We start from the raw sequence: 23,443 nt of genomic DNA, 5'->3' as shown, positions 1-23,443 counted from the left end.
ACCTCTATATTTAAGATGGAGGTGCACATCTTTAATATACAACTGCACCTCTATATTTAGACCGTCATGCCTTTTCTTAGACCTGCACCTTAAAAATTAGGTGCAACTCCATTTTTTCAATTTACATCGCCGTTTAGTAATTTTTCACCCAAATGGTAAGTCAAACTGTACTGGCTTGCTCACACTCAATTTCATGGTCAAGTTTGTTATAAAATTGCCATTGTGTAAACATTTCTGCTTGTTAATAAGTAAAAAAAGTCAAAATGAGATGCCAAAAGAAGTTTGTGTTGTTGACAGTAAATACTGTAAACACCCTCTGCGATTCACTCAAATCTGCATGCGATAATGCACTTATGCACCAGTCAATTGTAACCCCCCCCCCCCCTGTACCCCAGGGACCCTAGGTAAGGCCCATTCCCCGCTATATTTAAAGCGAAGACAAAACCACCACATTCACCCGGCACTGCGGGCCACCTGAAAGGTAAACACATGGCCCATTTCCCCGTCTATCCCCTGCATACCCCCGGACCTGGGGGGGGGGGGGGCGAGGTTACAATTGACTGGTGCATAAGACCCCAGCTTCTCGATAAATCTTAAGCGTAACGGACTTAAAAAGCTTGAATCTGTTATAAAATATTTCCATAAATTGGGGCAAAGAAACATGACATACAAAATAAAGTAGTCATGTACATACAGTGTACTAATGCTCAATAGCAATATGTTTGGTCATAAAGAAGTTGTGTTACTTTAGTTTAGATTTCAGTGTAAATCACTTGTAAATTGGATATGTAAGATTAGCACAATTTACAGACTTTTTTTGTATTTCAGAATGCATCCATGCCACCTGGTTTTTGACATTACTGCTGTGGACAGATTTTCAGCAATGCAGGTATTGCCATGTTGTGTATTACTGGAGGCAATAAGTTTGGAAATAAACCAGACTTTTGTCAAGGTTTCCCTGAAAGAAATTGCCAGTATGTTTCTTGCTCTTTGATATTATTATTCGCTTGTAATGACCTCATGATCGGTGTTTATTTCAATAGCTCATTGATGAACTGTTTCTTTCCGAATTGAATTGCCATGCCGTTTTTGTTGCGGCTTTGAGATAATATCATTTTCTAATAAAACTGCTGACATTCATTGGTCTTTGGACTGTATTGTGCATCAATTCGCCCATTTTGTTTGCTCTTTAAAGCAAACATTGCATTAATTGCAAACAAGTATCACAACTTACTACACATGATGCAGAATTATGTTTCATTTAGTGTGCATATGATTTTAAGCTTATGAACATAAAAAACATCTACTTAAACAATCACAGCAACACAATGAGATCCCTCTGCAGAAATATTGCTACTTTTCATTCATTCATACCGTCAATTATTCATGAATATATTCATTTACTTGAAGTTAATACATTGAAAAAATTTACATCTCTGATGGTAAAAGCAATAAAAAGTGAGCAGGGGGATAGAGATAAGTACCTTTTCCCTTTATGCATTAAAGAAAAAACCTAAATACACTCAAAATGCCTTAAAGGGTAAACCAGATTGGCACCAAAAAGATTATTTTCTGTAGCGAATCTCATTACAATTGTTTCATAAAATTTGATCAAAACGTTCAATCTGTGAGAGTGCAGCTTTAATAAATTAAAACTCTAATTTATTGTTTATTTAATATAGCCATCCTGGTTGCTGAAGCCACAGAGGTATTTTCAAGGACAAGAACCAATGCTGATCAAAACATGGTCTAGTGATGGAATTCCATACCCGTTCTTGGCATGGATCTTTTAGAAAGGAATATTGTCTGCAAGTAAGAAAGATTTCTAAGACAGTCTGGTTCAAAGGCTTTCAAAATGCATCTAGGTACTCGATTAGTAAAGATTAACCTTTGAGTTGTTAAAAAAGTTATTGCAAATCGTCCAAAAGACTATATGTTTAATATTTTTTGTCATAAATTGTTTGGAATTAATGAATTTTTCTGCACATTTATCGCATTAATGCACCAGTCAATTGTAACCTTAGACCCTTTAGGTCCAGTGGTAAACCGGGGATAGCCGGGAAAAAGGGCTGTGTTTTTACCATTCAGGTGTCCCTGCAGTGCCGGGTGAATGCGGTGGTTTTGTCTTGGTGCAAAATATTTCTTCCCTGCAGGGCGGGGATTTTACCCTTGATTGGCTGGACTGAAAGTCAAAGTCCCCGCTATTCCCCGGGCTTGGGTGTTGTTTACAATTGACTGGAGCATACTTCCTACATAAAAGGTTATATATGTCTCGAATGAGTGTTTACAGGCATTTTTCATACTTTTACAGTAGAAGAAGAAGTCTTATTCTGTGTCTTGCTTGCAGAATATGATGTGCCAATAAGCTCCAGTTTGCTGCGGCTTTTCGCCCATGGCAGTGGTCCTGCGATCTAGATCCAGGAGTTGCAGCTCTGAATCTAATATTTCAGAATGAAGATGTAAGTTAACTTTGTAGTACTTGTTTATGTGTAAATGATTCCAAAGAGTGAGATTTATACTAATCAGGTGTAAATAAGCAACTTATCGACACTGGTTTAGAACTGTAATCTTAATTTTTTAAAGGCAAATCTAGCCTTCAAAACAGATACTTTAAGCATTTTTTTTTAAACTTAGCATAATTATGCTATTACTGCATTTTCTACATCATGTAGCCATCTCATACATGAAAACACTAGCAGTTGTCATGAATCTTTCAGTTTTGGTGTGTTTTTTTGCCATTTCCTTTGCTGCGCCATTTGTCCCTGGAAGCATTTCAGTTTGGCTCTATGTCAATTTTTATATAAACGCTTAGCTGATAAAGTGGAAAAATCTTATTTTGCTTTGAAAAAATCTTAATAGAGTAGGCAGGCCATTTATATGGTTCTGGCTTATATATATATATATATATATATATATATATATATATATATATATATATATATATATATATATATATATATTTATTTATAAACTTTACTTGGTCAGATTAATCCAATGCATTGGGAAATAATGGCTCTTTAAAAGTTTGCGGCTTACCGATTGATGGAAATGGCTATTTCTGCTTTATATGAAAACACCACAGGTGCTTATATTCATTCTAAAAGTATTTAATATATCATTGCCAAACTTTCAGTATGTGTTGCATACAGCCTGAAATTGAACTATAGAAGTTTTGAAGTCTGTTTTTGCAAAAACATTATATGACAATACTGTTTTAAAGAGATACATTGTAAGCTTGGTGAAACATATAGTTAGAATAACTGTGGTCTTAGGCCATATTTACATATTTTTAACAACGGTGACTTCATTTGTTAGTGTGATAGTCTCTTCATCTGCGTCAATGTAAACAAATTGACCCTTGTTTATTATATTCGGAGTTTAAACTAGGTGTTAATCTGTTTCAGATCGGAATTCATCACTATAGTACCGTATTCACCAGTAAGGTTTTATCCAGGATACCAGAGTGGCATCTGGGATTGATCTCTTCAGTAAGTTGGATTCACCAGTAACGTTTTATCCAGGATACCAGAGTGGCATCAGGATTTGATCATTCAGTACTGTATTCAACAGTAACATTTAATCCAGGATACCAGAGTTGGCATATGGGACGAACACTTCAGTACCTTATACCAGAGTGCATTATGTATCTTGGATCGATGACTTCAGTACTGTAATCATCATGAACAATTGAAATAAGAGACAATAATTGCATATGTATCAAATGCAGAGAAATGTGTCAATTTTCTTGGAGAGTATTCCCCTATCAATAGATCAATACATCATAGTTTATTACAGTCATCTTGTCAAGAGGCTGCTAAACTCTTGCTGGGGGGGGGGGGAGGGGGCAGTTTGCTATATCTAAAATACAGTGACATTGTTAACATTAAAACAAAGCCTAATACGTTTTGAACAATTAAGTGTATTGGCAAAGGATATACATTTTGTAGTTTTAAACTGAATGAGCTAATGAATGAGCTAATGTAAGCATAATTATTGTACATTTTTGTTCTGATAATGTTGTGAACAGTTAAATTGCTTTATTGTGCATATATTACCAGTTTACAACATAAATATATATGTATCAATAACAATAACTAATGTTTTGTTGAAAATTCTATGTGCTTGTTTTTAGCTCACCTGAGCACAAAGTGATCGCCCTGTGTCCGTCATCCGTCGTAGTTGTCCGTCGTCAACAATTTGACTGTTAATACTCTAGAGGTCACAGTTTGGGCACTATCTTAATGAAACTTGGTCAGAATGTTACTCTCAATAAAATCTTGGACGATTTCGATATTGGGTCAGCTGGGGTTAAAAACTAGGTCACCCGGTCAAATTAAAGGAAAAGCTTGTTAACACTATAGAAGTCACATTTATGACTGTATCTTCAGAAATCTTAGTCAGAATGTAAATATTGATAATCTCTAGGTCAAGTTCGAATCTGGGTCAAGTGTGGTCAAAAACTAGGTCACCCGGTCAAATTAAAGGAAAAGCTTGTTAACACTATAGAAGTTACATTTATGACTGTATCTTCAGGAAACTTGGTCAGAATGTTAATATTGATAATCTCTAGGTCAAGTTCGAATCTGGGTCAAGTGTGGTCAAAAACTAGGTCATCTGGTCAAATTGAAGGAAAAGGTTGTTAATACTCTAGGCCCTAATTTCTCGAAACTTCTTAAGCTTAACAGGCTTAAGTAGCTTTTAATATTTCAATTACTCAAAATACATACTTGAATGGAATTTTGATAAATGAAAAATGGTTTAATTTAACTAACATATAGATAATTCCTATCTAAAGTATAAACACTCTTAAAGAAGTAAATATTATCCAAATTATTGAAAACCAAAAATAGTGAGTTTAGCTTAATCCGGTTATAAGGGACTGAAGTTTCGAGAAATTGAGGCATGAGGTCTCATTTACGACTGTATCTTCCTGAAAGTTGGTCAGAATGTTTATATTGATAAGCTATAGGCCAAGTTCGATCTTGGTCATGTACGGTCAAAAACTAGGTCATTAGGGCAAATCATAGGAAAAGCTTGTTACCACTCTAGAAGTCACATTTATAACTGTATGTTCATTACACTTTGTCAGAATGTTTATATTGATTAGCTTTAGGCCAAGTTTGAATCTGGGTCATGTGCAGTCAAAAACTAGGTCACCAGGTCAAGTAATAGGAAAAGCATGTTAACACTCTAGAGGCCACATTTATGACCATATGTTCATGGAACTTGATCAGATTGTTATTCTTGATGATCTGTATTGGATTAGATGAGCGATAAAGGGCCGTCAGGGCCCTCTTGTTTTTTTTAACTGTTATAGATGTATAATTCAGTTTAAAGACTCATACTTTAAATAATTAAATATTTTCATACTTTCTGCATACATCGTTATATTCAATGATGGAATGGTGCTAACAACATCAACAACAGGGAAGTTATATTCATTTCAAACCGCTGAGGTGGTCAAACCATTTTTTCAGGTTATTTGCAGAACCTTAAAAATCTAAAATTTACACAATGCTGTTTTACATATTAAAATAGTTTAGTACAGTTTAATTGTCAGATAACTGTAATAATTAGTTTTAAGTACACTCAATCTGTTTCGTTTACCTTCTCATGTTTAAAGTAGGAATCATTTATTTCTACTGTAAATGCTTGTATGATATTCAGTATTAGGTAAATTAATATACTTGTGTTTGTTATTATGAGTTTTTTTTCAAACATTAAAATATTAAATTTGCTTTGCATTGCCTTCACCTTACTTGTTATGCACCTTAATAATCTAATTGGTGTAGTCAAAATCATGGTATGTCATATAAAATGAATTTTTGCCTTTGACACTTGTTTACCTTAATTTTTTTTTACTGCATTAGCAGTTTCTGCAGTTGATAACATACCTAGAGCCCGTCTAAGGTAGTGCCTTATTTCATATTACTTTCTTTACTAAATAAAAGCATGTTCCAAATAAAGAAAAAAACTCACTAGGTTTTGATTGAGACGGTCTCAGTGAACTACATCTTCACCTTGTCTATGTAATCTCCCTTTCAGCATTTTCAAAACGCTAAGGGTGGTAACAAGAGATGCTTATCATGATGATGTATTTCGTCTGCTCAGTATGTCAATTCTATGCTGATTTTTGAAATCTTAAAGACAGATACATTACTGTAAAAGAGGCTTTCGTTGCATATTATTTATTTAGGTTGCAGAAAATAATGGCGTGAGGCCAATACTTCCAGCACACGATTCGTTTTGAATAATGACTTACACATATGACAACTCGTAGCGGGATGTTTTTCAGACGTTGAAGGTCATCTTATTGTCTTGGTATACCGTAAATCACGCTCTTATTTTGCGACATTGATCAAGTTAAATAGTGATTATTTAATTTCCTTTGCTGATTTAAGCATTCTTTTAGGCTTGTGTTTGGTGATTGAACAATCAATAATCGTTTTGTTTTTATAAATTGAGACAGTTTAAATCTCCACTTTGATTTTACAGTGTGTTCTACGCATCCGGTTAAAGTGCAGTTCTAGCAACGCATTCCAATATATGTGGCTCGAAATTTCCAGCACCGCATCTTTTCGACCGGGAAGTTGAGTTCCGATTCCGGTCCATGCGTGACAGCAGACAGAGAGGCTTTAAAGCAAGATTCGAGTTTATCTCGATGAATGATATACAAAGAATTAAGAGGAACTAAGTACAAATATTCTTATTTAATTTTTAATTGTTAATAAAACAATTAGTTAACCGTGTTTAACATATTAAAGAAAAGTGTACTTTAAAGACCCAATGCTCTGAAAGTTGTAAATATTACACAATTTATATAACAGAACTAATGAGCTTAATTTAATTATGTTAAAAGGGACTTACGATATTTCATAAAATTGAGGCAGGGCATTTTCTTCCTTAAAATAATCAGAATATTTATGCTTTAACTAAACAGACGCTCATCATACAGGACTGGGCACAGACGTTATTCAATATTGCTATCAATATCTCGCTCACACTGGTTTTGCTAATGTATTTAAAGTATGCTATATGGAAGGACCAGGATATTTATACCATTTTGAGGAAAAGTTTCCATAGATATTTAAGTTTAAAACGAATAAAAGAGTGAATATAATCTTTTGTAGATGTTGCACATTCACATACGTCTTATTGTGGTTTTTTTTTATTCAGACATTATTTAATACAGTTTTGATCTTAGTATTATATCGATGTATCCCGACATCGCCACAAATATTTCCTTGGTTAGAAAAGTTTTTTAACAATTTGCAAATGCATGTTATGTTATTGTTTTGAAGGCGTGATAAAGTACTACATTTATTTAAGTTAATGTATTTTTTGAAACCAGCTTTGCCCCTGTCATCACTGCAAAAATGTTCAACGTCGGCATTGTCTTTTATAAAAAAAAATGAAAATGCATTTTCTGTCAATGCTGCGTGAAACTTATGAAGTAATCCATCTCGTGAAAGTATTTTATTGTAATGATACGAAAGATAGTACAGGGATAAGCCTAGCTTTATTTAACTACAAAAGGAGGTGTTGAATGGTGCAATGAATACAAACAAACTATTTCATTTGAAGGTCATGCTAGACGTATTCTTAAGGCGACTATATTTTAAGCCATAACGCCACTGTGTAATTGAATGTTCTTCTGCATTATGTAATTACGAACGTTTTACCGAATTATATTGTAATATTGTAATATCCTGTAAATAGATGACAGTCGCGAAATGGAGCAATTAACAATAGAATAGCTATTTCTTGTCAATATGACTTTAAATGTAGCATGTAAAATGTGTAGCCTTGCAGCCAAATATTTAACAAAGACATCGTTTAATGATACAGTAATGTGTAACATTGTACGATAATTACATACAATGTGTAAATTGTATATCACATTAGGCGAGCTCTGAAGTCTATTATATTAAAAAAATGCCTGTGTTTAATTAAAAGTACATTTGCGCTTTGTCCTTTGCCACTAAAGTTTTACCAGTAATAATGCAACTTTACCCGGTAAAAAGATGACATAGTCACGAAATGGAGCCATTACCAATATAATGGGGTTTTTTCATGTCAATGTTATTCTCTTCATCACGCTGATCGTTTTTTATAAAAGGGTATTTACAGCTAATTGGTGCCAGAGATTTGTCATGTGATTCGTGAATTTAATTTCAATGTACCGAAAAAATCCCATATGACTGCGAAGTGTAAGGCAGGTGGAGTCGTCATGTCAAGCAGAGACACTGAAGGGATTTTGAGACAAGCCAACTTTGCCAATATGACTTTAGTAGCTCAACTGTTAAAAGCTTAAAGACAAAACAAGCGGAAAAAAGCTTCAATAATGTCCTGGAAAAGGAACGTGTATATTACCTTCCTTAAACTTAATTTAAATTACAGTATTGTAATGAACCAAACTAAAAGAACCTTATTTTGCCCCTCACTAAAAAGAATATATCAAAAAACGTACTGCTATAAATACTTTGTTGATTATAATTAACCACTGGTGTGTCCATAAAGTAGTTACCCTTCTAAAAAATACAGTTATTTGTAATAAGACTAAATTGCCGTTATTCAACTGGATAAGACATAATGGAAACTGTTATTTGACGATAGTTAATAAATCAAGCCATATTTTTAGAACATTAAGCATTTATAAGTCTCAAGAAAGCTATCTGCTGTCGGAAAGCTTGTTCAGATTTTAGCCTTACTGCCCTATATAATTGGTTATAAATGTTATCTTAAATCAGTGTGGAATATATTGCCAACTGCTTTTGTGCTCTGTTTGGATACATCTAAAATGCAGAACCCAACATACAACTTATATTGGAATGGACTAGTGTGTTTCATCTTGAGTTTGACATAATTGTTTCTGTTCTGGTGTCTGTTATGAGTGCTACCAATTTTTTTTTTTTATTTATTTGTAGAAATTCATCACCCAGTAAAAATCCAGTTATTGCAAATCAACTAATTGTTTACTTTTGTTAATATTCAGGTGTTAAAACTCGAAATGCTACTACCTTAATTCATTAAAATAATCTCTACTTTAAAATTACTCTGCTTCGAAACTTACCTTTGTATGTTTAATTATGAGCTGTAACAAAGCGTGGATTGGTAAAGGTTTTACTAATATTGAGTTTGACTTAGTGTGTTACTGTTGTTTAATATGTATCATATGTGTAGGCTTAAAATTCTAGCTTTTTTTAAACATTTGTTTTTCACTTAGGGATTGAATCATAATATTACATTTCAGCAATGTCAACGCAACCTTTCTTAAAGTGACAATATTAGAAAATATAAACAGTAAGATTAATAAATACGAAGCTATAGTAATCTTTGAATAAAGCTGTTAATGCTCTTGAATGTCATGCTCTGATGTTTTCTTTTGGTCGACAAATGCTATTAAATATAAAATAAAATTTGCACTGGAAATTACATTTTGTGTATATTTCTAGCGATAACAAATATAGTGATTAAAAGCTGACCCTGTCATGGTACTCAATCTGGGTAGAGAAAATTGGTCCCCCGCTCAGGTTTCACTAAGGTCTTTTTTAAGTTCTGATGGTATTTCTCTTTGTTGTTAAGAGGGGATTGGTTCCTGGAGGCTCGCAATGAGTTAGTGACTGATGAGATATTTGGTTAAATTAGTTTTCTGTGAAGTAATGTACATTGCCTTATGTGATCATTTTAGTTTGCGTCTGGTTAAGAGACCAATACTCATAACGCTGTACCAGAATTTAAAAACAGGAATTTTTCACTCTTTATATGATCGGAATACGTCTCAATTTGGTTCAAAATTGTTACCAAATGCCTTGGTTTTTAAAACGCCTTTGAAAGGATTTTACATACTGATATATAGACTTTCATTGTTTTACATCACTATCCATGGAGAACTCTGACATTGTACTGGTATTTTCCAGTTTCCCTACACCAGACGACGGCATGTAAACAATAACTATTCATTATATCTCATCCCACATTATTTCTATAAGGGGGCAAATACAACTTTTTGAAAATAAAACAAAATGACATAAAGAAAACGACACATCAATTTTCTTGCAGTGTTGGTCAATAAACCATAAGCACTGGCCAACTTCGGCCATTGTGTCACATTGTCCAACATGAAAAACGTATAATTTAAGAAGTGCTAACGGTTAAAGAAAAATGCATAAACATATTTTTTGCGACGGCAAATTGAAGGAGCGGCAGAGTATGGATGAGTGGTTAGGTGGTTTAGGTTTTTCATTTCACTAAAGAAGACCAAATGCCACTATGATTTCGTTTATTGCAACATAGTTTATAGATTATATCTGTTTCATGGGAGTGCATACGATATACAGTTAACAATAAAAATCTACATATGAAACAAACTGAGTACATTGCATTAGATACTTTACATAATGGTTCCATATTTCCATATGAATATACTTCAATATCAATGTATTCAGTATTAGAACGAATACAGTAAGATTTTATATTTCGCTAATACAAAAAAAAACGTTAAAATTGTTGTGAGAACTATTTGGTACCTACAAATTAAAACAATTTTACGGAAGATGTCACATGTGGATTTTCACAAGGATTAAGTAGGGATCAAGTACTGAATTATCAAATACGTATATGACAATACAAAACAATTCTCTGTTTGTATTGAATAAACTGGTTTGTACGTAGTTTTGCCCTGTCAACCAATTTGTCTAAATAATTTAAACTCAAGTTTTCAATTGGACCACAACAGGAATGAAGTTAGCTATATTGTTGTCGTGCTGGAGAACATGTTAAGATGATTACCTTGTACAATTTGTAATTGTTGTTCGTTTATGTTTTTTAATGAATGCATTTTTATTGTCTATCGCATTATTCCGTCATGAAATTTGATTCTTGTATTTCTTTTCACTGGACTAAACAGACTATTGTTTATTTAAACATTATCGGAAATAACATGCACATCAATGCAAAGTAACTACATTGACAAGCCGGCATGAGGTTTTCTTTAACATGTATTTACCTAGCGCTTTTACCAAATGTTATTTCATACAAAACGTGCACATATACTCTCTGTATTGGATTTTAATATTGATCTAACATGTACGGAAATTTGTTATGTTTATTAATAAATATTTTCATTACATTGTGTCATATAATCATTTCCTTTTAAGATGTTAATGACTATAGCATGACTTACCCTGGCAAACTTAAAGTTCACTACCCCATTGATGAGTATATTTGAATATATAAACTTCCTATTTTTATTTTAACTTAGTTTGTATAATGTTTGCAATCCTGTCTGTTCTAAACAAATCAGTGCTGTTTTGACATTAGTTTGTGATATAGTTTTAATGAATAAACCTGGTAATAGCTGGAGGTTTGCGGAAGCCCTTCATGGAATAACTTTATAGTGTGGCTAAGCTAATTCTCCAGCAGTGAATCTCCTATGTTAAATAAATCAATTATGACGCCGACATGTAAAGGCTGGATATTTACGTTTTATAAAAGCGTGTATTTACAAGGTTCATTGTCAAAAAATCTTGATGATTACCAATAGCGAATATGTCACATAAATGAAGTGTAAACGTTACGTTTGCTTTATACAATTGTCTAAACCCTTCAGTAGACTAACTTGGCTAATGTGACATTAACCATTGCCACTATCCCTCGCAGACACTGGAGTTGGTATGTTTAAATCCAGTTCCGCTGACAGATCCTAGATGGTGACCATAATATGCCTGGTATTTCCTTGTTTTAAGTCTTAGCTAGGTCTTAGCCTTGTGCATTTAAACGATTTTTATTTTGGCTACTTGGCTTTTTCCTGTAGGTTCCATTATTCTAATTTGTATAAAGCTGCAATATTTTATAATCATTTTGAATGACAAATGCAATATTAAATATCAAGTACACTTTCCGGTACCGTTTTTACATTTAGACTTGCTCATTATAGATTTACCTTGTTAACGGGTTTATTTCTACTGGTGATTACGAGCGGCAAGCATACCTTTGATAAAGCTGGTATATATTGTCATTGTGTCATTAGAACAAAACCTTAAATGATCCAAATAAATATTTTAACAGGTGGGAGCTTGTCTATTATTAGCTACTAAGATAAATGCGATTATATTACTCCTCCTGATTCTTCTATTGCTGTACCAGAGCTCCTTCGGGACAGCAATGGTTACCATGTCTGAAAGGACACACGATCAATCACACGTATTACGACGTCTGTTGGTAGTGTGTTATCTGCTCATTAGAATGGTAGATACTCCTGATGGAATATTAGAAGTACAGTTAAAGATGCAAATACGGTACAAAATCATACTTCTGTCGGTTTCTTTGCAACTTATTCAGTGTTTCTTCATCAATTACGTGAACCTCTTTTTTAACGCTGTGCATCCAATTAATGACATAAATCTCTGAATGAATTCATTAATCTAATCGTCATTTTAACATTACAAAATATAGCTTTTGTATTGAAACCCTTATATCAAAGATGCAAATGATAACATTGTAATTCAAGTCGCCAAATTAAAATTATTAAAAATATGTTTAAATCACAGTTGATATTAAAATTAAAAATACTTCTTTAGTCGCAATCGCCATGTTAGTATAGCATAATGAAGTTATTTTAAGAACAGGAATCAAAATATATTTAAGGAAAGTTTTCCGAGTCCTCGCGTTTCTACCAAATAACATTCCCGCGAAAAACGGTTACGTCTTTATTACTTCACTGGCATTTTCAATGAGACCACTGTGTTGACGCGGTGTCTCGGTGGAACCGTATCTAGAGGTACATCATTATTTTCACTCCTCGGCATTAGACTTTTAAATATATGTGTATATCGTGTTGCAAATTCACTCGATAAACCCGAAGCAATACATGTGTCTGGATCATTTGAATCTACCTCGCTTGAATTCTTCGTTTTCCTATTTTTTTCAATATCTAGTTTATCAACTCACACTCAGAAACACAATACACTTTCTCCATAAAGCAATATAGAAATATCATAACTAAATGTTCAAAGATCATATGTCAAGCTTTATTTTATGTTTTTAGTTGTAATTTATTTGAAATATTTACTGTTTTAAATAATGTCATATCGAATATTACGCCATACAATGAAGTTATCATCGAAGCATATAAACTTTAACTTTGGCTTTGTTGCAAATACTAAAAGCCTATAATTGAAGCATCACTTGAGTGCATTCTTTGACGTATGATTTCCGGTTTGGTTTGGAACGCTTCTGTGTTTGGTTTTATTTGATTGTAAGAAAGAAAATTGAGGTTTTGTATGAGTTAGTTGAGTCTACCTCACTTGAGATTCTTATTGTTTCTATATATCATTGTCTAATAATCTTTTTTTTATCAGACACGAACATAATTTCTCAATAAGACAATGTAACATATTTATCTTAAATAAAAGTTCAAAAATCCCATGTTAAGTTTTAATATGCATTTCAGAGTATTTTGTATTGGAAAACTTACTTTTGAATTAACATTTTTAATATTATGTTAGGAGTGCTTACATATCATTGAGTCGAATATTGATACTTAAAATGTATGTAGTATCGATGCATACAACCTTTCTAGTATTGCTCTGTAGCAAATACTTAGAACCATGAAGAAGACGAGCATAGAGTTAAATCATCCATCGAGTGCCGTTTTGTTGTCATTTTGTTTCCGCAAATTGAGAAAGATTCCTTGTTTTGTATGATTATCAGAACAAATAGTATCTGATTTTCCTCACTAAAGGTTATGTGTATTATAATCAGGTAATGAGGTGGATACTTAATCATTGAAAATAAATATCATAAGTTACGGGGTAAGTAAGTGACCCGATATGGGATATACGGGACAAAGGAAACAATATCAGGCGAGAGCCAAAGCTCGTATACACGATATTGGGTCGCCTACTAACTCTGTAACGTATATATCACGTCGACAACCTGTTAAAATGTGTAAATGTTCCATATAGTCACCGGAATCGGAAAGACGCCATTTTGGTACTATATAGATTTGGTGACCCAATATACAAATATATGTAGTCACCGCGTGACCAGTACTGGACCAATGGATCATTTGGTTTAAACAGTATTTATTTCAAAATAACATTATAATGATATACCCAGTTTTAGCATACTCAATATCAAATGGTTGACGGAGATAGTGATACATGGAAAGTATACAAATGAAATAGGCACAAAACAAAATAATTTGACAGAATTGAGAAGGAAGCTATGGTAGCCTGTAGTATGCCTAGCTTCTGTCACTCTTTCAAGCTGCTTAAAATGGTGTAAATGTTGTTATTGTTTGTATATTTATGTAATCGTTATAATTTGGTGGGGGGCATGGACAGGTCAGGTCAGTTCTAGAGTCAAGGTTGTTTTAATTTATCTTAAGGAGATTAAAAACGTTTAGTTTGGAGAACGAAGTGTTGAACGTGATTTAATATAATTGAGTTTGTCTGGTCCGTTGCGTTTTTGGATCCAAACAATAGAACTTGAAGTGGCATAGGCCTTATAGCGGGCAATTGGTCGATCAGGTGATGCCTTTGTGCATGATATAAGGGACAGGTGAAAAAGAAATGGTAGGTGTCCTCAATTTCACCACATTGGTAATTTGGGCTATTGATAATGTTTTTAGAGAAATGTTCATTTAGATTACTACAGTGCATCCGCAGCCTTGCATGTGTGACACTCAATTTGAGTTCACCCTCATAGTAGAATTGAGGAAATGTTTGTTTATTCTTGTTAAGGTTAAACTTGAAGGAGGGCAAGGATGTAATGGAACGAACTGTTTCCGGAAGTGCATTCCACGACGATATTGTAGTTGGTAGAAATGAATTCGATAAAAGTTGAGTTTTACAAGTAATATTACGAAGGTTAACATAATTCCGAAGATTGTAGGAGGTTGAATCACCAACTCGGGACGGAATAAGTGAAGTGAGGTAGGCTGGTTTAAGGAGATGAAACATCTTGTAAATTGTGAGTTAATGTTTCCTTCTTCTCTACTTCAGAGGTTCAAGTCCTGTTTCAATATAAAGATACTTTGGTACGATATAAAATTGGTGACCCAAATAGAAACATATGGAGTCACCGCGTGACCAGTCCTGGACCAATGGCTTTGCGTTATTTATGTTGGAGACTAAATAAATATAAGATATATAAGTTGTGATCTCCGATGTAGAAACTTAATATTTTATATCCAGTGGGAAGAATACTTTAGTTCATATCTCCGATGTGGATACGAGGTGAATATCATTTATTTGTATTACTGTTAGGTTGACCAAATATGTCAAACTTGCATACGTTTGAAATTCTGTTTTAATTAAAACAAGAAATTTTATCCAGAGCATTATCGACTAAATCAAGACCATTACGAAATCAAATTACAACAGGAAAAAAAGCAAAGCGATCGCTCATAATTAAAACAAGCTAAAAAATATTTTAATCCCGTTGTCTCGTTTTACCAGCCTAATATTATGAAGAGAAATGGATTTACATCTGCATTCCTGATCCGTTAATATCATGCATCAAGTGATTTAATGGTTTTGCTGCCCGGTGCAGACAGAGGAGATAATATGAAAACAAACTCGCTGAAGGATGAGGCCACAACTAGCGACATTAGCACAGCCGATCCCCAGTAAACATTATCCCATTCTTCTCACGACCTTTAATTCAATACAGGGAAAACTTAGTCAACGTAGATTATATTTTATAAACATTGAACACTTCCGAATTATTTACGAAGGATTCCTTACATTTACCGATCGAAAAATTGTTTACGCTTTAATTAATACAAGTTTTGTTTTTGCCGCAAATCTAGTACGGTAAAATATAATTAATTAGTCCATTTTTTTATGTTTAAAATACAACATTTAGGTAGTAGGTAGAAATACTTCAATTGTATATTATGATGCAGCTTCGTATCTGGCAATACAAACATTGTATAAATGCATACCGATATGATCAGTTTAAACTGCTATAAAATAATATGGAGACAAAAGGCGATCAATATTATATGCTGTAATTGCAATAAGTGTCATTCGATTTGCACTCATTAATATACATTTTGTGATTTTTCTGGCCGTCGTGCAGATAGATAGGAAAATATCAAAACTAAATCTCAGTCTGTGTTTTGTTTTCCATTTAAATGCCTCATACTTTTGTGATGATCCGTTGCATTTTTAATGGAAAGTAGTTGATATGTTTAAAAACAATACATACAAGTAGTATCGTTGGAAAATTGCCATGACTGTTAAATGATTACAGGGTCAAGCACAGAAGCAAAAAAACCGACAATAAGATCATGCTCAGTTAAAGTAAGATTATACAATCGAATAGGGACAACCAGCACCAGTATTTGAAAATGTACTGATACTTTAATGGTTTGGATGCTGCACTGTGCACGTAAAATGTATTTCGAAACACAACTTATTGTGTACGTTAACGTTTGAACTAGTGTCTGTTCACATGTCATCCAGGCACCCATGTTCAAGTTTAAAATGACACGTATGGTATTTACCGCGAAAATATATTTGTACCAACAAAACTACTGGTACAGGTTTAAAACACAGTTTTTCAAAATATTTATAAACCATACGAAAACAGTTATATATACGAATAGCTACACTTAGAGGTACACATAGATGTCATGTTTTGCAACCCGTTTAGTATAAGATCGAGAAATAAGGTGGTCAGGTACAACAGTGTGAACTATAATTGCGAACGTTTTATTTCAATTTGCAATCATGAGCGGCTATTACAATACATAGTGATTTCATGTGCAGACAAATGAGAACAAATGAAAACAATTGTCAAGAAGGACAAAGCTACAACTAAAGGTATTAGCATAGCCTTTCCCAACGGACATCAGTCTATTCTCCTCACGACTGCATCCCAAATATATGGAAACATATCACCATAGGGTCTATTTTATAAACATTGTACGTTTCCTGGTATTCCCGAATGGTTCAATCGTTGCTTTTGAAGTAACGTTTAAATCATTCACGCATTGCTTAACACATTTTTTGTTTCTTCCCAAAATCCAAATTGGTCAATTGTATAGAGATTGGATTGTATGTTGTATTTGCTGTTTTGCGAATCATCAAGATATGTTAGTCTGCTAGTATGTGGATAATTCTGGCGTTTCGATGAACGAATCGTCGCTGGCTAACAGTATCGATGAATTTATGTTATATGTCTGTATACTGTCACACCAAAGAAGCTTTTCTAATCGATAATTACGCTGCCTTTGACGTTACTTAGGGTTTTGAGACAGTTTTTTTTATTTGTTATAAGAGGTACTTTATTTTCCAATAATAGATTCATTCAATGGGAAAGCTTGACCATTCGCTTGACCGTTTCAGATATGTGGCGCTAATGATACCGTTGGGTTTCATGAGTAAGCAGGTACATTTAACTCAATATTTATTAACACGTGTACGATGAGGTTGAAACAAATATGAGAAAGAAAACAACAACAACAACAACAACAATTCCAGAAACCAGGAATTACCAAATAAAAGCTTTGTCAAAATTTAAAAAAAAAACATGACTTGATCTAAACAGTCTAAGAGCACTATATCTTGCCCTCGTCTAAGTAATCTCCGTTCAAACATTTTTAAAACAATCGTGGAGGTAACAAACATTGCTATATTTCCTTACAGTTATGATAAATTGTGTCGGTCTGTTTAGTCTATAACGTCCTTGCTCATTTCTGACAAAAAGATATTTTTCTATAAAAGATGCTTTCGTTGATATTATATGTATGGGTCGCAGATCAAACGCGCGTTAGGCCAATACTTTCAGTACACATGTCGTGTGAGATATTGACTGACGAATAATTATGTAGACGACTCCTAGCGGGATGTACATGAGACGCTCGAGGTCATCATCCTGTCTTCATACTAAAATCTGGCTCTTAATTTGCGACATTGATCAAGTCACATATTATTATGTAGTTTGCATTCGATTATTAAAACCTTGTTTTTTGACGTTTTTGTCTGGTGATTAAACAAATAACAGTGGTATTAGTTTTATTAATGTAAACAAATTTGAGTATAATGTGCGCATCCGGTCACCTGGCGATTTTCCTTACGGACACCATCTGCCGTTTCTGCCTGGATGCAGATATGAACGCTGGCCGTCTAGAGAACGGCAATGTCAATTTAAATAACGTTGCAATCTCCGTTGTTTTAGAAACGCGGGTCCTTTTAAAGTTTTTAATTTGATAATGTACACAAAAAACATGTGGTGAACTCTGGTTAGCAAGGATCCGCGTCTCATACTCCATTTTAACACCATTGGCGAATCAAATATCCGATTTCGTAGTCTATTTTGTACTGGCATTCGGTCACGCGATAGAAGGCGTTATGATTTATTTAAATGTCTTATTGTTTTCCCCTTTCAGTTGAACTTGAGTTATCACAAGTAGTTTATGTACAAACTTCGAATTTGACCTTTGTTTGATCGACATGAATGATCTATAAAATATGCAAAAGCTTGTAACCATTGGTTATATATTTAATATAAACCCTAACTATTTATAACGAAACGCTTTGGCATGGTCGATTTATTGATCGCACAATATGCAAAAGCTTCTTTGTCTCTCTCTGCCCCAATGTTTTAACATTTCCCTTTTATACCCTCCTTAACATTTAAATAACGATTCCCCGTGGATAATATAGCACTCATACACATATTAACGTATTTTGCACAATGGTTTACAAAAGTTTATCGAAGACCAACCCCTCAGGAGTTTTTGCACATTTGATTAATTTGCAATCGGATTTTTTTTTTTCACGGTTCAAGATTTGTTTCAAACTTCACGGAAATTGATTTCGTGGTTTTGTTTGGGCTTTGCGCGAAAAATAAATAAATTGAAAGACAAATCGTAGAGAAACTGAAGATTTTCGTCGATAAACAAACACCCTATCCTCGTACTAATATGATTACTTCAAGCAATCAAATTAATTGCTCAATGTGGTATATTAGTTGTACTCACTACTCGGCAAACTGTAAAGAATACAAACTTTAATGTTTAGATGTCAGATTTTTCAGGTCAGGCCTGTCAACTCTTCTGGTTCAAGGTTTGCATCGTCGGACAGCCACTGTAGCTCCATGAAGCTCTGACCTGCATCATTTGTAGTATTAATGAAGTGTATGCCTCGGGCGCCAATGAAGGAAGTAATGTTATGTGAACAGACAAATGCATTAGGCGACTCAATAAAACATATAGTAACCCTGGGAGACGATGAATGAAATGATGATGATTGAGGATTTTCATTTGAAGACGAATATTATCTGTCATATCTGAAACGGACAAGGAATATGAATTATAGTAGAGTTACAAAAGGTCTTGCCTCATAACATTTATGGATATTATTAATGGCATTGAAGTGTCATATTTTATGGCAATTTTTCTGAACGAACAGTTTTTTCATGAAGACTTGCACATACAATCTGTCTCTGTATATTGAACATCTAAGGCATTTTACATAGCAGAGGTATAGAAAGCATACCTGATGACTTCCAAGGCATCATTTTAGATGTGTATCTTGCTTACACACGTACACTTACACTTTATAAAAAAAAGGTATGTTTATCAAGGATTGTTAGGTACCGCAAAACCACACACGAATTGCTATTTTGAATTATGTTGCTTTGTTTTCGTAACTACGCTCTTATCAAACACAAATATAATAATCTACCACGCATTCTTTACTGATTATGGACCACGCTCGAAGCAGAACGTAATGATAAATGTGACGGATGGTGCGTCCTATCAGACATGGTCGTCATTGGTGTCTCAGTGGAGCTCCGATGCGGCGAAATAGAGATACGGTAGACATTGCCTAATAGAAACGGTCTTAATGCACCGTCATTCAACTTGATTTAATCCATACTTGTCTAATTGACGGCATTGTGTCGGAAGCAAGGTGAAGATACATTTTATTTTTTTCGGAAATGTATGTGCGCATAAAAAATGTTGATAAATGAATCACAATATATATATATATAACCAGAACACTTTGTTAGCCCAAAATAAAAGAAAAATCAAGATGTTTGCTATTACGACAATTTTAGTAAGTTTATCGGTAACTAATGTATATCACCAAACATTTACTGAAGGTCTTAGTGCGTTTAAATAATGTCAACACATCGAAGTGTTTGTATATGAAAGTGTTTTCATTTCGTTTCACCTTTTTGAGATTTATAAACCCAATGGTAGATAAAAATGTGCATTTATCGCCATCACAAACATGCAACATAACTGAAAGTATAAACATCATTACGTTATTTGCATTTCACGTAACTTGCTTTAAAATAAATACTATATAGTACATTATATGTTAGTATTTATTTGAGTTGATTAAAGACTGAACGCGTCTATTTATAATAAGGTTCAGTATGGCTTGACCTTGCCTTGACGCCATCACGACTTACTTATTTGTTTAAATGCCATAAGTGACATGCGATATTCTGACATGACTGAAATTCACAGTCAACTCCAGTTATGAGAATACTTGAAGAGACAGAGTGGGATACAAATGAACCGAACGAATACCTTGGCTATAGCGATTAGACCTCTTGTTTCTCTTGTTCGGTAGGCACCGATACACGGGATATAACTTTCCTGGGTTAAACTGAGTACACCATTTTCCCCATGCTGCCTGTCAATGCCGAGCACTAGGCAGGGGAGCTACTGTTACCATATTTTAACGTGTTTCGGTTTGACGCGGCCAGGTTTTGAACCTCGCGATATTCCACACACGAACCGAGCGCTCTACAACTGCGTTATATATACTATGCATTTTAATATATAACTAAGAATTGTGTTAAATGATATGTTCACCATATAAATCATACTAACAATGTTATAATAAAAAATCTATATTATATTAATTTCAAGCAAAGGGGGCTAATCAAATAATTGGTATTGACAGATTAATTCGGCGATTTTACATTTAATAGCATCTATATCATTGCATTTCAAAATGTTTACACCATTATTATTCAAGAAAAAGGAGCTTTATATCCTTCATATGGTATTTCAGTATTTATCTAGTTATAAGTTAAAACGCATTGAGGCTCCTTTATAAGATGAAACAGGGCCTATTACCAATGTAATTTTTTTAATGGTTTTGCATTTGTACATTTATTAATTGTTGCAATGAAAACATGACTGCATGTGATATGTTGTCCTTGTTTGTTTGAATGCGCTGGTGTCATTTTTTTCGGTTGAAACAGTTAATTAGCAAACAATTCTTGATAAACATGCCATTTTTATATATAAAGTATGTATGCACTGTGCTGTTTGTGGAGTTTTGTGCTGTTCTTCTATGTTTCTTGTTTGTGATTTTGTGTTTTATGTCTTTGCCGATTGCCCAATGCCACTAAACCGGGTTTGTGTTTAAACTTTTTGGTACTGAGCTTGTTTCTGTAGCTTTTTGCATAAATATTTAGACAATGAGCTACAGTTAGGTTTATCTTTATTTGAATACAAGTATAGAATAAAACCTTTAGTAAATACAAAAACGTGTTTCGACAAAACATTAAAAGAAGACTTTTAGAAATAATGTTTTAACTTTGTATGTTGATAAACAAGGGATGACCTAATCTTAATATACACACTACATTATCCAGCCTAGCATTGAAATAAATATTTTATATGAAAACAAAAGGTTTAAGTTTACCAACATATCAGATAAGCGTATCTGTCAATTCCCATTTTGCCAGAATTTTAAATTATTTAGGAGACATTTTGGGGTTTACCATGATAATATAATTTAGTTGATAAAACTTATTCTTTAAATAATTAAATGTCTTTTTGGTGTCACGAGACATCACATAGAGAAATGCGTTTAATTAATTGTTGGATGAAACTGTTGTTACTTATTCTAGTATGCACTTAAAATGTATATACCTTTCTAGGGGTACTTCCTCATTGCCCCTCAAAGAGACATAATACTGTTTCCGCACAGAAAGGACTCGAAAGTGATTCATATCAACTTTCAGCTGTGTTCACATTGGCGCATCAACCAACATAGTTGAGGTTCTAAAGGTGAAAATGTTAGCCTCTCACCGAATAGGTCTTTATTTCAGACCTTCTTTGAAAGCAGTCATGTAACCTCGTAATGAGGAGCCAGCAATGAATTGTATGAAGCATTGAAAATGTGTCAAAATATTACTTTTTGGCTAGTGTGTTCACTTAAATTATTGTATTGGTCAAATTTAATCAATCAATAACCATATTGAAGTAATTTGACAAAACCATCGAACTAACCAGTTTTACACAAATTACTGCTGTACTGTGTTTAATCATTTTTTTAACTTTATTACTAGAGAACAACCTATTGGCTATTTTCGCTTTGCCTAATCTTTACTTCTAAATAAAACACATATAATGAACAATAAACTGGATATTTTGTGGTCGTTATGCTACAAAACTCATCTTTTTTCTTCTAGAATTGTTGTAAAATGAGGGACCTCTGGATAGATTACAATCCGGCAGCGCAGCTTTTAATTCTTACTCAAAATATAAACTACCACTACATACGACCTCTGTGATGAATGTTTATGATGTTGTTTAATAACGGTATTTTTATGAAATAAAAATCTGAAATACTGGTAAGGTAAATGCTAATGTTTTTGTTTAATGGTTATGATCTTAGGAGTATCTGGTACAACGGTCCGTGGAAAATTGCTCTTTATTACAAGTCGTGAAACCTTGTTATTTGTATCCTTAAAAGAAACATCTTATTATAATCACGTTAATAAAAGAGGAGAATGTTAAACGTACAAGGGACAAATCGTTTAAGTTTTTTAAACAAGAGGCATTTACATAACACAATGGAAAGATGACTAGATCATCACTTGTGTCCAAGCGGACTCAATATACAGGAGTGTGAGTGTCTAACTGTATGGATCTAGACAATTTCTTATACACGATCTTCCGACCTGATCGATTAAATATTTGCAAAACTTAAAACCTTTCTGACAAAAGGGCTTATATTTAAGAATCAATAATTCTCGCAGTACTCAAACGCAGTGTTTGTCATCACGGAAATAATGTCACATCATATCATGAAAACAGGCCCAGAGTATCAGCTTAATGAGGTATTGTGGTATATTGAATCTCAAACTTAATACTTTACAAACTCCAAGTCTCTGAGTGTTCAATGTCCCAATATGTCACTAGAAGTGTGTAGATCTGTCGAGGATTTAATGCAGATGTAGTTACTTATACAAGCAAATATGTCAACTATAAAATGTTTATCTGAACTCAGTTTTGATAAAAAATCCTGACGACAAAATATTCAAAGGTAACAGTTTTATAGAAGAACCCTTGTTTACTGATTAAAAACAACGTGCATATGCGGTCATATGGTTGCAATACCTATACTAGCGTACTATATTTTGATTTCTATGTCTTTGGCGTTGCCCATTG

Source organism: Mya arenaria, chromosome 6, assembly GCF_026914265.1.
Source record: "Mya arenaria isolate MELC-2E11 chromosome 6, ASM2691426v1".
In the NCBI taxonomy this organism is placed as follows: Eukaryota; Metazoa; Mollusca; class Bivalvia; order Myida; family Myidae; genus Mya; species Mya arenaria.
The sequence above is the reverse complement of the archived record's forward strand: the minus strand, read 5'-3'. Positions refer to the sequence as shown.